Source organism: Symphalangus syndactylus, chromosome 13 (assembly GCF_028878055.3).
Source record: "Symphalangus syndactylus isolate Jambi chromosome 13, NHGRI_mSymSyn1-v2.1_pri, whole genome shotgun sequence".
NCBI classification, from domain to species: domain Eukaryota; kingdom Metazoa; phylum Chordata; class Mammalia; order Primates; family Hylobatidae; genus Symphalangus; species Symphalangus syndactylus.
The window spans coordinates 23,555,651-23,569,427 of NC_072435.2; the positions used below are offsets into that span (position 1 = coordinate 23,555,651).

Genomic DNA, 13,777 nt, shown 5'->3' on the forward strand with positions numbered 1-13,777 from the left:
CTCTGTTTTGTAACATTGCCTGGGTCCAAGCTCATTCTACTGTGTAGCTACCTTCCCCAGGGGGTTGCCCTTGCTCATAGGGTAAGATAGTTCCCACTGCGTTTCAGACCCCAGACGGGGGTAAAATGGAAGGAGACATGTTTACTCCTACTCAATCTCATTGACAGAAGTTAATTACATTATCATACCCAGTTGCAAGGGATGCTGGTGTCCTGCTCGTCTGTGTGAAGAGACCACCAACAGGCTTTGTGTGAGTAACAAGGCTGTTTATTTCACCTGGGTGCAGGCGGGCTGAGTCCGAAAAGAGAGTCAGCAAAGGATGATGGGATTACCATTAGTTCTTACAGGTTTGAGACGGGCATACAAAGTACATTCTCAAGGGTGGGGAGAATATTACAAAGTACCTTCTGGGGGGGAGAATATTACAAAGTACCTTCTTAAGGGGGGGGTGGAGAGAATACTACAAAGTATCTTCTTAAGGTGGGGAGGAGAATATTACAAAGTACCTTCTTAAGGTGGGGGGAATATTACAAAATACCTTCTTAAGGTTGGGGAAAGAATATTACAAATTACCTTCTTAAGTGGGGGAAGAATATTACAAAGTACCTTCTTGGGTTGGGGGAGAATATTACAAAATACCTTCTTGGGTGGGGGGAGAATATTACAAAGTACCTTCTTGGGTGGGGGGAGAATATTACAAAGTACCTCCTTAGGGGTGGGGGGGAGGGTGGAGAGAATACTACAAAGTACCTTTTAAGACGGGAGAGGAGAATATTACAAAGTACCTTCTTAAGCTGGGGTAGGGAGGAGAATATTACAAAGTACCTTCTTAAGCTGGGGTAGGGAGGAGAATATTACAAAGTACCTTCTTAAGCGGGCGGGGTGGGGGGAGAATATTACAAAGTACCTTCTTAAGGGTGGGGTGGTGGGGGAGGAGAGTATTACAAAGTACCTTCTTAAGGGTGGGGGGAGAATATTACAAAGTACCTTCTTAACGGTGGGGGGAGAATATTACAAAGTACCTTCTTAACGGTGGGGGGAGAATATTACAAAGTACCTTCTTAAGGGTGGGGCAGAATATATGGTATCAGTTAGTGTGGGGTGGGAACAAATCACAGTGGTGGAATGTCATCAGTTAAGGCTATTTTCACTTCTTTCGTGGATCTTCAGTTGCTTCAGGCCATCTGGATGTGTACGTGCAGGTCACAGGGGATATGATGGTTTAGCTTGGGCTCAGAGGCCTGACATTCCTGCCTTCTTATATTAATAAGAAAAACAAAACAAAACAGTGGTGAAGTGTTGGGGCAGCGAAAATTTTTGGGGGTGGCATGGAGAGATAATGGGCGATGTTTCTCAGGGCTGCTTCGAGTGGGATTAGGGGCAGCATGGGAACCTACAGTGGGTGCAGGTGGGCTGAGTCCGAAAAAGGAGTCAGCAAACGATGGTGGGATTATCATTAGTTTTTATAGGTTTGAGATGGGTGTACAAAGTACATTCTCAAGGGTGGGGAGAATATTACAAAGTACCTTCTAAAGGTGGGGGAGAATATTACAAAGTACCTTCTTAAGAGCGGGGAGAATATTACAAAATACCTTCTTAAGGTGGGGGGAGAATATTACAAAGTACCTTCTTAAGAGTGGGGAGAATATTACAAAGTACCTTCTTAAGGTGGGGGAGAATATTACAAAGTACCTTCTTAAGTGGGGGGAGAATATTCCAAAGTACCTTCTTAAGTGGGGGGAGAATATTCCAAAGTACCTTCTTAAGGGGGAGAGAATATTACAAAGTACTTTCTTAAGGGGGGGAAGAATATTACAAAGTACCTTCTTAAGAGGGGGAAAATATTACAAAGTACCTTCTTAAGGGGGGAGAATATTACAAAGTACCTTCTTAAGGTGGGGGGGAATATTACAAAGTACCTTCTTAAGAGGGGGGAGAATATTACAAAGTACCTTCTTAAGGGAGGAGAATATTACAAAGTACCTTCTTAAGGGTGAGGGAGAATATATGGTATCAGGGTGGGGTGGGAACAAATCACAGTGGTGGAATGTCATCAGTTAAGGCTATTTTCACTTCTTTTGTGGATCTTCAGTTGCTTCAGGCCATTTGGATGTGTACGTGCAGGTCACAGGGGATATGATGGTTTAGCTTGGGCTCAGAGGCCTGACATTCCTGCCTTCTTATATTAATAAGAAAAACCAAACAAAACAGTGGTGAAGTGTTGGGGCAGCGAAAGTTTTTGGGGGTGGCATGGAGAGATAATGGGCGATGTTTCTCAGGGCTGCTTCGAGTGGGATTAGGGGCAGCATGGGAACCTACAGTGGAAGAGATTAAACTGAAGAAAGATTTTGGGGTAAGGGGTGATATTGTGGGGTTGTTAGAAGGAGCATTTGTCCTTCTAGAATTACAGGTGATGGCCTGGATGTGGTTTTGTATAAATTGAGAAACTAAAGGGAAGACACAAGAGAAGGAGAAAAGCAGATATTAAAGGACTAAGAATTGGGAGGACCTCCAATTAGAGAGTGTCCAAGGGGGTTCGGCGTAATTATTTGCTTGTTTGGCGAGATTTGGGACCTATCCTTGAGTTTTTTATGTTGTCACACACCAGGCCAGATTGATTTAGGTAAAAACAACACTCTTCATTTAAAAATATACAGAGTCCTCTTTTTTTCAGCAGTGAGTAAGTCGAGGCCTTGGCGATTTTGGAGGAAAGAGAAATGCAAAGCCAGTAATTGTTTGTTAAAGAAGGATTAGAAACAGCTAGGAGACAGTGAGATCGATAGTGTGGTGGAGATAGCTGGGGTGAGGTAGAGGGTGGCATAAGAATGGGAACCAGAATAACAGTATGGAAGTAAAGAATAGGACTTCATCAGGCTGAAAGTATTGGAGGGTACCTTGCCACTGAAGATCTACCCACTTCAAGAGAGACTTAAGGGTGGCGATTTGAGGTAAAACCAGGAGCCACTAAATACTGAGAGCCTGAGAAACTGCTTGGGCGATTTGACTAATAAAGGCTGGTCCGTTATCAGACTGTATAGAGGTGGGAAGGCCAAACCGTGGAATTATGTCTGGCAGAAGGGAAGAAATGACCACGGTGACCTTCTCAGACCCTGTGGGAAAGGCCTCTACCCATCCAGTGAAAGTGTCTACCTAGACTAAGAGGTATTTTAGTTTCCTGACTCGAGGCATGTGAGTACAGTCAATTTGCCAGTCCTGGGCAGGGGCAAATCCCCGAGCTTGATGTGTAGGGAAGGGAGGGGGCCTAAATAATCCCTGAGAAGTAGTAGACTAGCAGATGGAACACTGAGAAGTGATTTCCTTGAGGATAGATTTCCACGATGGAAAGCAATGAGAGGTTCTAAGAGACGGGCTAGCTGCTTATAACCTACGTGGAAGAGGTTATGAAATGACGACAGAATAGAATGGGCCTGTGAGGCTGGAAGGAGATATTTTCCTTGGTCCAAGAACCATTTGCCTTGTGTGGGAAGAGATTGATAGGTGGCAGTTTCAGCGGGGGAGTAGGTGGGAGTGACCGACATGAAGGAGAAAAACTGGCTGTGAGGGACAGAAGTTGGAATGCTAGCTACCTTATCTAGCATAAGCATTGTCTAGCCACCTTATCAGCATAAGCATTGTCCTGAGCGACGGGGATCCGACACCTTTTGATGCCCCTTGCAGTGAATGACCCCAGCTTCCTTTGGAAGTAAAGCAGCCTTGAGCAGAGTTTTTATTAAAGAGGCATTAACGATGGAGGACCCTTGTGTAGTGAGGAAACCTCTTTCAGCCCATATGACCGCATGGTGGTGCAGAATATGGAAGGCATATTTAGAGTCAGTATAGATATTGACGCGTAGTCCTTTTGCAAGACTGAGGGCCTGAGTTAAGGCAACTAGTTCGGCTTGCTGAGAGGTAGTGGAGGGGGGGCAGAGCGGTATCCTCAATGATAGATGTGGAAGATACTATAGCATAGCCTGTCTTTGCTGGTGAGTGGTGATTAGGCCTGGTGGAACTGCCATCAATAAACTAAATGTGATTAGGGTGAGGAACAGGGAAGAAGGAAATATGGGGAAATGGGGTGAATGTCAGGTGGATCAGAGGGATACAGTCATGAGGGTCAGGTGTGGTATCAGGAATAATGTGGAAGGCTGGGTTGAAGTCTGGGCCAGGAGCAATGGTAATTGCGGAGACTCAACAAAGAGTGAGTACAGCTGAAGGAGCCCGGGAGCAGAAAGTACCTGCGTCAGGTGTGAGGAAGAAAATAGATTCTGGAAGTTATGAGAACTGTAGAGAGTGAGTTGAGCACAGTTTGTGATTTTTTAGGGCCTCTAAAAGTATTAAAGCAGCAGCAGCCACCACACGCAGGCATGAGGGATAGGCTAAAACAGTAAGGTCAAGTTGTTTGGACAGAAAGGCTATAGGGCGCGGTCCTGGCTCTTGTGTAAGAATTCTGACAGCACAGCCCCGTACTTCGTCTGCGTGTGAAGAAAAGGGTTGGGATGAATTAGGGAGAGCTAGTGTGGGAGCAGCTTTTAGGGCTGTTTTTGTTTTTTTTTTTTTTGAGACAGTCTCACTCTGTTGCCCAGGCTGGAGTGCAGTGGCATGATCTTGGCTCACTGCAAGCTCCGCTTCCCAGGTTCACACCATTCTCCTGCCTTAGCCTCCTGAGTAGCTGGGACTACAGGCACCTGCCACCATACCTGGCTAATTTTTTGTATTTTTAGTAGAGACGGGGTTTCACCATGTTAGCCAGGATGGTCCCAATCTCCTGACCTTGTGATCCGCCCGCCTCGGCCTCCCAAAGTGCTGGGATTACAGGTGTGAGCCACTGCGCCCGGCCAGGGCTGTTTTCTAAGGAATGGAAAGGGGAGTGGGGAGAGGATTTAGGATTTATGGGGTCAGTTAGGTTTATCTAGAACAGAATAATGGGTTGTGGAGGGAGGTTTTGAGGATAGGAGAGTATATGGGTTTGGCACCACGGAGTGGATAGGCAAGACAGTTTGGTTGATAAGGCGCAGTTCCTGAACTAACCTGTAAGACTTGTCTGGTTTTTGGATGGGTAGGATAGGGGAGTTGTAAGGAGAATTTGTAGGCTCTGCCGTGTTGTAACAGGTGGGTGATAACAGGCTTTAACCTTTTTTTTTTTTTTTTTTTTTTGGAGATGGAGTCTCACTCTGTCACCCTGGCTGGAGTGCGGTGGCATGATCTCGGCTCACTTCAAGCTCCGCCTCCCAGGTTCACGCCATTCTCCTGCCTCAGTGTCCCGAGTAGCTGGGACTACAGGTGCCCGCCACCACGCCCGGCTAATTTTTTGTATTTTCAGTAGAGATGGGGTTTCACCGTGTTGGCCAGGATGGTCTCAATCTCCTGACCTCGTGATCCACCCGCCTCGGCCTCCCAAAGTGCTGGGATTACAGGCGTGAGTCACCACACCTGGCCTAACCTTTTTAAAGTGTGCTGTGGGATGGGATATTGGTGTTGAGCGGGGTAAGGGGGATTAGGTTTTAATGGGATGGTAAGGGGTGCATGATCGGTCACTAAGGAGGGAGTAGAGGTGTCCCATACTTGTGGATTAAGGTGGGGAGATACAAGGGGAGGATGCGAAGGAGGCTTTGAACTGGGGAAAAGGGTGGCAATGAGGTGTGGCTGTAGCCCAGGAATGATGAGGGAAGCAGATAATTTGGTTATAATGTCTTGACATAATAAGTGAGCTGGGCAGGTGGGGATAGCTAAAAGGAAGTGCATGAAAGAATGTTGTCCAAGTTGGTACCAGAGTTGGGGAGTTTTAAGAGGTTTAGAAGCCTGGCTGTCAATACCCACAACAGTTATGGAGGCAAGGGATACATGCCCTTGAAAAGAAGGTAATGTGGAGTGGGTACCCTCCGTATTGATTAAGAAGGGGACAGACTTACCCTCCACTGTAAGAGTTGCCCAAAGCATCTGTGATGGTCCAGGAGGCTTCCAAGGTGATTGGGCAGCGTCAGTCTTCAGCCACTAAGCTGAGAAGATCTGGGAAGGAGTCAGTCAGAGAGCCTTGGGCTGGAGTTCCAGGGGCTTTGGGAGTGGCTGCTGGGCAAGTTGGACAGTCCAATTTCCAGTGGGGTCCTGCACAGACGGGACACAGCTTAGGAGGAATCCTGGGCTGCAGGCATTCCTTGGCCCAGTGGCCAGATTTCTGGCACTTGAAGCAAGATCCTGATGGAGGAGGTCCTGTAGGAATGCTAGACCACTGCGGCTTAGGCATTTTGAAGTTCTTGTGTGCTGGAGATGTGGCTGGGGTTTCTCTCACAGTGGAGGCAAGGAATTACAACTCAGAAATATGTTGCTATGCAGCTGCATCTACTCTATTAATGTACACCTTGAAGGCAAGGTTAATTAAGTCCTGTTGTGGGGGTTTTGGAACTTTATTTAATGTCAGGAGCGGATTGGGTAATAAAATGCATATTGAGAATAAGACGGCCTTCTGACCCTTCAGGGTCTAGGGCTGTAAAGTGTCTCAGGGTTGCTGCCAAACAAGCCATGAATTGGGCTAGGTTTTTACATTCGATAAAAAAGAGCCTAAGCACTATCTGATTTGGGAGAGGTCGGATAAAGAAAAAGGAGCATTAGGCCGGGCGCGGTGGCTCACGCTTGTAATCCCAGCACTTTGGGAGGCCGAGGCGGGCGGATCACAAGGTCAGGAGATCGAGACCACGGTGAAACCCCGTCTCTACTAAAAAATACAAAAAATTAGCCGGGCGTGGTGGAGGGCGCCTGTAGTCCCAGCTACTCGGAGAGGCTGAGGCAGGAGAATGGCGTGAACCCGGGACGCGGAGCTTGCAGTGAGCCGAGATTGCGCCACTGCACTCCAGCCTGGGCGAAAGAGCAAGACTCCGTCTCAAAAAAAAAAAAAAAAAAAAAAAAAAAAGAAAAAGGAGCATTAACCTTGACTATGCCTTTGGCTCCAGCCACCTCTTTAAGAGGAAATTAGATCGAGACCACGGTGAAACCCCGTCTCTACTAAAAATACCAAAAATTAGCCAGGCGTGGTGGCGGGCGCCTGTAGTCCCAGCTACTCAGAGAGGCTGAGGCAGGAGAATGGCGTGAACCCGGGAGGCGGAGCTTGCAGTGAGCCGAGATTGCGCCACTGCACTCCAGCCTGGGCGACAGAGCGAGACTCCGTCTCAAAAAAAAAAAAAAAAGAGGAACTTGTTGGGCAGGTGGGGGAGGGCTAGTTGCAGAATGAAACTGTAAGCTGGACTGGGTGTGGGGAGAGGGGGTGATAGAAGGATTATAGGGTGGGGGAGCAGAGGCTGAGGAAGAATTGGAGCCTGACTCAGCCTGGCGGGGAGCGACCTGAGGAGGAGCAGCCTGGAGAGGAGGGAAGAGATCAGATGGGTCGGTAGAAAAGGAAGATTGAAGACTCAGTGATGCTTGGGGTTGGGACTGAGGGGACAGGCGGGAGGGAAAGAAGGAGGATTTGGGACGAGTCACATTAGGAACAGAGACTAGGGAGGGACTGATGTGTAAAAGAATGCCTGGACATCAGGTACCTCAGACCGTTTGCCCATTTTACGACAAGAATTATCTAGATCTTGTAGGATGGAAAAATCAAAAGTGCTGTTTTCTGGCTATTTGGAACCACTGTCGAGTTTGTATTGGGGTTAAGCAGCATTGCAGAAGAAAATAAGGCATTTAGGTTTTAGGTCAGGTGTGAGTTGAAGAGGTTTTAAGTTCTTGAGAACACAGGCTAAGGGAGAAGAAGGAGGGATGGAGGGTGGAAGGTTGCCCATAGTGAAGGAGGCAAGCCCAGAGAAAAGAGAGGGTAGAGACATGGAGAGAAGGGGTGGGGGGTGCTTACCCCCCAGGAAAGTGGTACTTGCCACTAAGGCTGAAGGATCAAGGCAGGCGTCCCCGCGGTGATCAGACACCTCTGAAACGTGGGTGAATAATCAAGCAGGCGTCCCCGCGTGATTTAACACCAAGGGAAGACTGTCTTCCCAAGTCCATGATCAGCACCGGAGTTTTGGGTTCACGTATAAAACGCATCTCCTCTGTCTCTACCAGAAAAGGAAAGGGACTGAAATTAAGAGAAAGGAGAGATTGAAGGATGGCACCAAGATTGAAAGGAGAAAGAGGTTGAGGGATAGTGAGAGAGGTTGTAGAAGAGAGTAAAAAGAAGCCGCTTACCCGATTTAAAATTGGTAAAATGTTCCTTGGGCTGGTTGGTCTGAGGCCCCGAGGTCGAAGGTGGATCTTTCTCACGGAGCAAAGAGCAGGAGGACAGGAGATTGATCTCCCAAGGGAGATCCCCCGATCCGAGTCACGGCACCAAATGTCATGCGTGTCCGTGTGAAGAGACCACCAAACAGGCTTTGTGTGAGCAGCAAGGCTGTTTATTTCACCTGGGTGCAGGCAGGCTGAGTCTGAAAAGAGAGTCAGCAAAGGTGGGATTATCATTAGTTCTTATAGGTTTGGGATGGGCTTGCAAAGTACATTCTCAAGGGCGGGGAGAATATTACAAAGTACCTTCTTAAGGGCCGGGCGGAATATATCGTATCAGTTAGGGTGGGGCGGGAACAAATCACAGTGGTGGAATGTCATCGGGTAAGACCATTTTCACTTCTTCTGTGGATCTTCAGTTGCTTCAGGCCATCTGGATGTATATGTGCAGGCCCACAGAGGATATGATGGCTTAGCTTGGGCTCACAGGCCTGACACTGGGAAATGTAACCATTATTCTAGATGGCTATGCTAAACTCAGCATAAATCAGAGGTTCCATTATGTTGAGAAAGAAGGGGACAACGAATATTGGGCAACAATTTGTCATCTCTGCCACTGAAACCACTGCTTCTCTGTCCACTACATTTTATCAAAGGCAGAGTGTCTTGCAATCAGCAGGCTCAAAGGCCTCTTGGAATGCCTGCATCAGTTTGCTTTTGTGGCATAAAAAAATTACCCCAGGCCGAATGTGGTGGCTCACTCCTGCCTGTAATCCCAGCACTTTGGGAGGCTGAGGTGAGTGGATCACTTGAGGCCAGGAGTTCAAGACCAGCTGGTCAACATAGTGAAACCCTGTCTCTACTGAAAACACACAAAAAGCAGCTGGGCATGGTGGCTGGTGCCTGTAATCCCAGTTACTTAGGAGGCTGAGGCAGGAGAATCACTTGAACCTCAGAGGTGGAGGTTGCAGTAAGCTGCAGTCATGCCACTGCATTCCAGCCTGGATGACAGAGTGGGACTTGGTCTCAAAAAAAAAAAGCAAAGAAAAAAGTTACCCCAAATATTAGTGGGTAATCAGCAGTCATTTATTTAACTTATGGTTTGAGGGCTGGGCGCGGTGGCTCATGCCTGTAATCCCAGCACTTTGGGAGGCCAAGGCAGTTGGATCACGAGGTCAGGAGATTGAGACCATCCTGGCTAACATGGTGAAACCCCATCTCTATTAAAAATACAAAAAAATTAGCAGTGTGTGGTGGCAGGCATCTGTAGTCCCAGCTACTCGGGACGCTGAGGCAGGAGAATGGCGTGAACCCAGGAGGTGGAGCTTGCAGTGAGGGGAGATCGCGCCACTGCACTCCAGCCTGGGCGACAGACCAAGAGTCCGTCTCAAAAAAAAAAAAAAAAATCATAGTTTGAGGGTTGGCAAATTGGGCTGGGCTCCACTGGGAGTTCTTGTCTGGCTGGGCTTGGCTGATCTTGGCTGGACGTGCTGGTGCATCTGCAGTCTCCTGGTGAATCAACAGGGGCTGGCTGTGGTCATCCCACCAGTGCCTCTTCATGTTCCCACAGCTGGACCCAGATCCCTCCTCATTATAATGGCAGTGCTAAACTGACAATGTCATTGAGGAGTTATGTTTGGCTGATAGTAAGAGACAGCTCCCCAAATAACAAAGTTTTGGTGAATTGGAGGTTTGTTTTCTCACATGTAACCTAAAAGACAAGAGATGGGCAGCCCAGGGAAGGAAAGGCAGATCCCAACCGCCATCAGGAACTGAGGCTTCTAAGGCCAGGTATAGTGGCTCATGCCTGTAATCCCAGCACTTTGGGAGGCCGAGGCGGGCAGATCATGAGGTCAGGAGTTTGAGACTATCCTGGCCAACGTGGTGAAAACCTGTATCTACTAAAAATACAAAAACTAGCCAGCCGTGGTGGCGTGCACCTGTAGTCCCATGAGAATCACTTGAACCCGGGAGGTGGAGGTTGGAGTGAGCTGAGATCGTGCCGCTGCACTCCAGCCGGGGTGACAGAGCGAGACTCCGTCTCAAAATAAATGAATAAATAATTCCAGTTCTGGATTTGACAGTCCTCAGATTGAACCTTGTCTTGGCCAATTTCTAGCTCTGTGACTGGGGCTAGTCTCTTAGTCTCTGCCTCCTGGAGTTGATGAGATGATGTACATAAAATATCTGACAGGCATGTGATGTTGGCTGTGAGCATCTTCATATGCCACTCAAGGACATCATCTTTTGTTCTTGTCTTTCTGTGGTAAAGGTTTTGTTTTCACTTCTAGGGCCTGCTGTTTGCTCTCAATGATAACAGTGGAATGTTGGTGCTTAACCTTGGAACTGCAGGCCCTCCTCACTGGTGTAAATAACCTCAGAAAGATAAGAAGAAAATGTTCCCACTTCTTCTGTAACAGCAGAAAAATAGATACTAGTCTGCACCATAAAGATGGTTTAGATAAGGAGGTGAAGTTAGAACATCCACGAACGTGTAAAATTGACTCTTCTGTCTGGTGTGGAGAGGGGTAAGAGTATTATAAGCCCATTCTGATTTCTGTTATTTTACTCTTTTTTGATTGCGCCAGTGCAATCCAGCCTGGGCGATGACAGGAGTGAAACTCCATCTCAAAACAAACAAACAAAAACCATAAACACAAACACTCATAAACAACATACCTCCGGCCACAGACATGATTGCAAATACACACAATTATACATAAAGGCACAGAATACATACAGAACCAGAGCTACATGATAATACCCTGAAGATTGACTTCTTGTTTTCCTGGGGGAAGGAGGTTGGTGTGTAAGTATGTGGAAAGTGTGGGGTTCAGGGACCACACCTAAGAGCCACCAGAACTATCCCTTTCTATAGAAACAGGCTTCGTGGTGAATGAAGACCCCATCATGGGGTTCCACCAGATATTCCTATTAACATCAGCTGGGTGCGGTGGCTCACGCCTGTAATCCCAGCACTTTGGGAAGCTGAGGTGGGTGGATCACTTGAGGTCAGGAGTTCGACACCAGCCTGGCCAACATGGTGAAACCTTGTCTCTACTAAAAATACAAAAATTAGCCAGGCATGGAGCACGCCTGTGATCCCAGCTACCTGGGAAGCTGAGGTAGGAGAATCACTTGAACCCAGGAGGCAGAGGTTGCAGTGAGCGGAGATCACATCACTGCACTCCAGCCTGGGCGACACAGTGAGACTCCATCTCAAAAACAAAACAAAACCAAACAAAACACAACAACGATGCAATGATGCTTGGGTTTGCACCAATGATATGCAGGCTTGCTCTGCACAACTTCAGCTGACCTCCTCTCCACTGGGCCCTCACGCTGCCTCCTCTTCCCTCCTCTTTCCAGAACTATTGCCACTCCTCCAGATGCTCCAGATATGATGCACAAATGAGCAGGGCTGCAGTGGGAGTGGGCGCAGTGCGCTGATGCCACCGAGGTGTTGTGCATGATGTCTGGACACTAGACTAGTTGCATCTAATGGGAGAAGTTTGTGTTGTACCAGCGCATGCCTTAAAAAGACTTTAGCAATGCAAAAGGTTGTCCTTTTAAAAAAAAAAAATCTGGCCGGTTGCGGTGGCTCACGCCTGTAATCCCAGCGTTTTGGGAGACTGAGGCAGTTGGATCACGAGGTCAGGAACTCGAGACCAGCCTGGCCAACATGGTGAAACCTCGTCTCTACCAAAAAAACAAAAATTAGCTGGGCGTGGTGGAGCACGCCTAACCCCAGCTACTCGGGAGGCTGAGGCAGGAGAATCGCTTGAACCCAGGAGGCAGGGCTTGCAGTGAGCCGACAACGCGCCACTGCACTCCATCCAGCCTGGGTGACAGAGGGAGCCTCTGTCTCAAAAAAAAAAAAAAAAAAAAAATCTACTGACAAGTTGCTCTACTAACTCAAAGAAAGTGAAGGAGAAAGCAGCTGCCTCACCGCCCAGACATTGAGTTGTTCCGATGTTTCAATGCCTCATGATACAATAGTACCACAAAAATTTTCGTAACAGCAACAAAAAGAGAGAGAAAGCAAGAAAGAGGGAAAGACAGAGGCCTCGTGGGATGCGCAGTTTACTTCTCCGCGTAAACCCAAGGACTTCACAGTGGGTGGGAAACTCCCACAGCGCTTGGGAAACAGTCTGTAGTCTGTCCGGATTTTGGCCCTTCTCCGTATGATTTTTACGGGTCTCTTCCTGTCTCAAAGTGCCAGCCACCTTCCCAATCTGGAGTTAGGCGCGGGATCTGTAAGGTGAAGGTCAAGGTGTGCTCATCGCTTGGGCCCGCTGAAAGGTGATTCGCCCCCCACCTGCTGGAACTCCTTGCCCGGGACCACCAATCCCAGCATGCTTTGAGAGCGCGCGGGGGCCAGGACGGTTCCCAGGAGGTCCAGATGGGCGCAGGAGAAGCGCGGGCCAGGGAAGGCTCCGGGAGCCCTGTCCCTCTGGACGCTGTGTCTTGGGTTCCTTTCCTCGGTGTGGCTCAGGGATTACCATTAGGGAGTGTGGATTTCTCTTGCCCCGAGCCCGAGATGCCCTGGGGCCCTGCCTTGCACCCCGCTGTGCTCTTAGGGATGTGGCCCTGTGGGCTACATTTCCCAGCGTGCCCTAGGATCGTGGTCCTGACCTTTGCACCGCAAATTTTATTTCCCAGCATGCCCTGGGAGGTCACCCAGGGAAGCTTGGAAATGGACTGTCTTTCATGGCTTCTGGGTTGCGGACTCAGTTTCCCATGGTGCCCTGGTGAACGCATTCATTCATTCATTCATTCCAAAAATATTTGCGATCACGTACTCTCAGGTTCTGTTCTACGAACCGAGGACAAGTAGTGCACAGAAGACAAAAGATCCTGCTCTCGTGGAGCTTATTTCTAGTTAAGGGGTCAGGAAAAAACCCAAAATAAATAAAACTCAGCCAGGCGTGGTGGCTCACGCTCGTCATCCCAGCAGGATTACAGGCCGAGGCGAGCGGATGACGAAGTCAAGAGATCAAGACCATCCTGGCCAACATGGTGAAATCCCGTCTCTACTAAAAATATAAAAATTAGCAGGGCGGGGTGGCGCGCGCCTGTTATCCCAGCTACTCTGGGGACTGAGGCAGAACTGCTTGAACCTGGGAAGCGGAGGTTGCAGCGAGCCGATATCGCGCCACTGAACCAGCGTGGCAACAGAGCGAGACTACGTCTCAAAACAAACAAAAAATAAAACAACAATAACAAAACAACCCTGCCTCTCTCCGCACTCCCTCCCACGCGGCTGTCCAGTCGAATTCCTAACTGCCCCGGGGCAGCCTGCTATTCATCCCCTTTACCCGGTGCTCTGCGCTTCCTAGTATGCCGTGGGGCACCCCTCCGGCCTGTAGACTCCATTTCCCATCATTCCCCGGAGGAGGCCCTCATCTGGCGATTTCCACTGGGCTCCTCGGAGCTGCGGACTTCCCAGTGTGCATCGGGGCACAGCGACTCCTGAAAGTGGCCAAGGGCAACTTCCGCTTATGGACTCCATTTCCCAGCGCTCCCCGCGACTTGCCCAGCACACCCTGGGGCAGCGCCGTGACGTCAGCACGCCGGG

General features: G+C 48.7%; 1 long non-coding RNA gene across 3 annotated transcripts; it reads right to left on the reverse strand.

Annotated features, from left to right (window-relative positions):
* Positions 1-245: 245 nt before the first annotated feature.
* Positions 246-13,736, reverse strand: LOC134732252 (uncharacterized). 3 transcript variants are annotated; one of them, XR_010115214.1, is made up of 4 exons: positions 13,518-13,736; positions 8,167-12,453; positions 5,910-6,102; positions 246-2,176 (listed from the first exon to the last, which is right to left on the reverse strand). It is a non-coding gene; the product is annotated as an uncharacterized lncRNA (long non-coding RNA). The 3 variants fall into 3 exon arrangements; XR_010115213.1 differs by having other exon boundaries at positions 8,167-13,736; XR_010115215.1 differs by having other exon boundaries at positions 246-2,179; positions 8,167-13,736.
* Between the last annotated feature and the right edge of the window lie 41 nt (positions 13,737-13,777).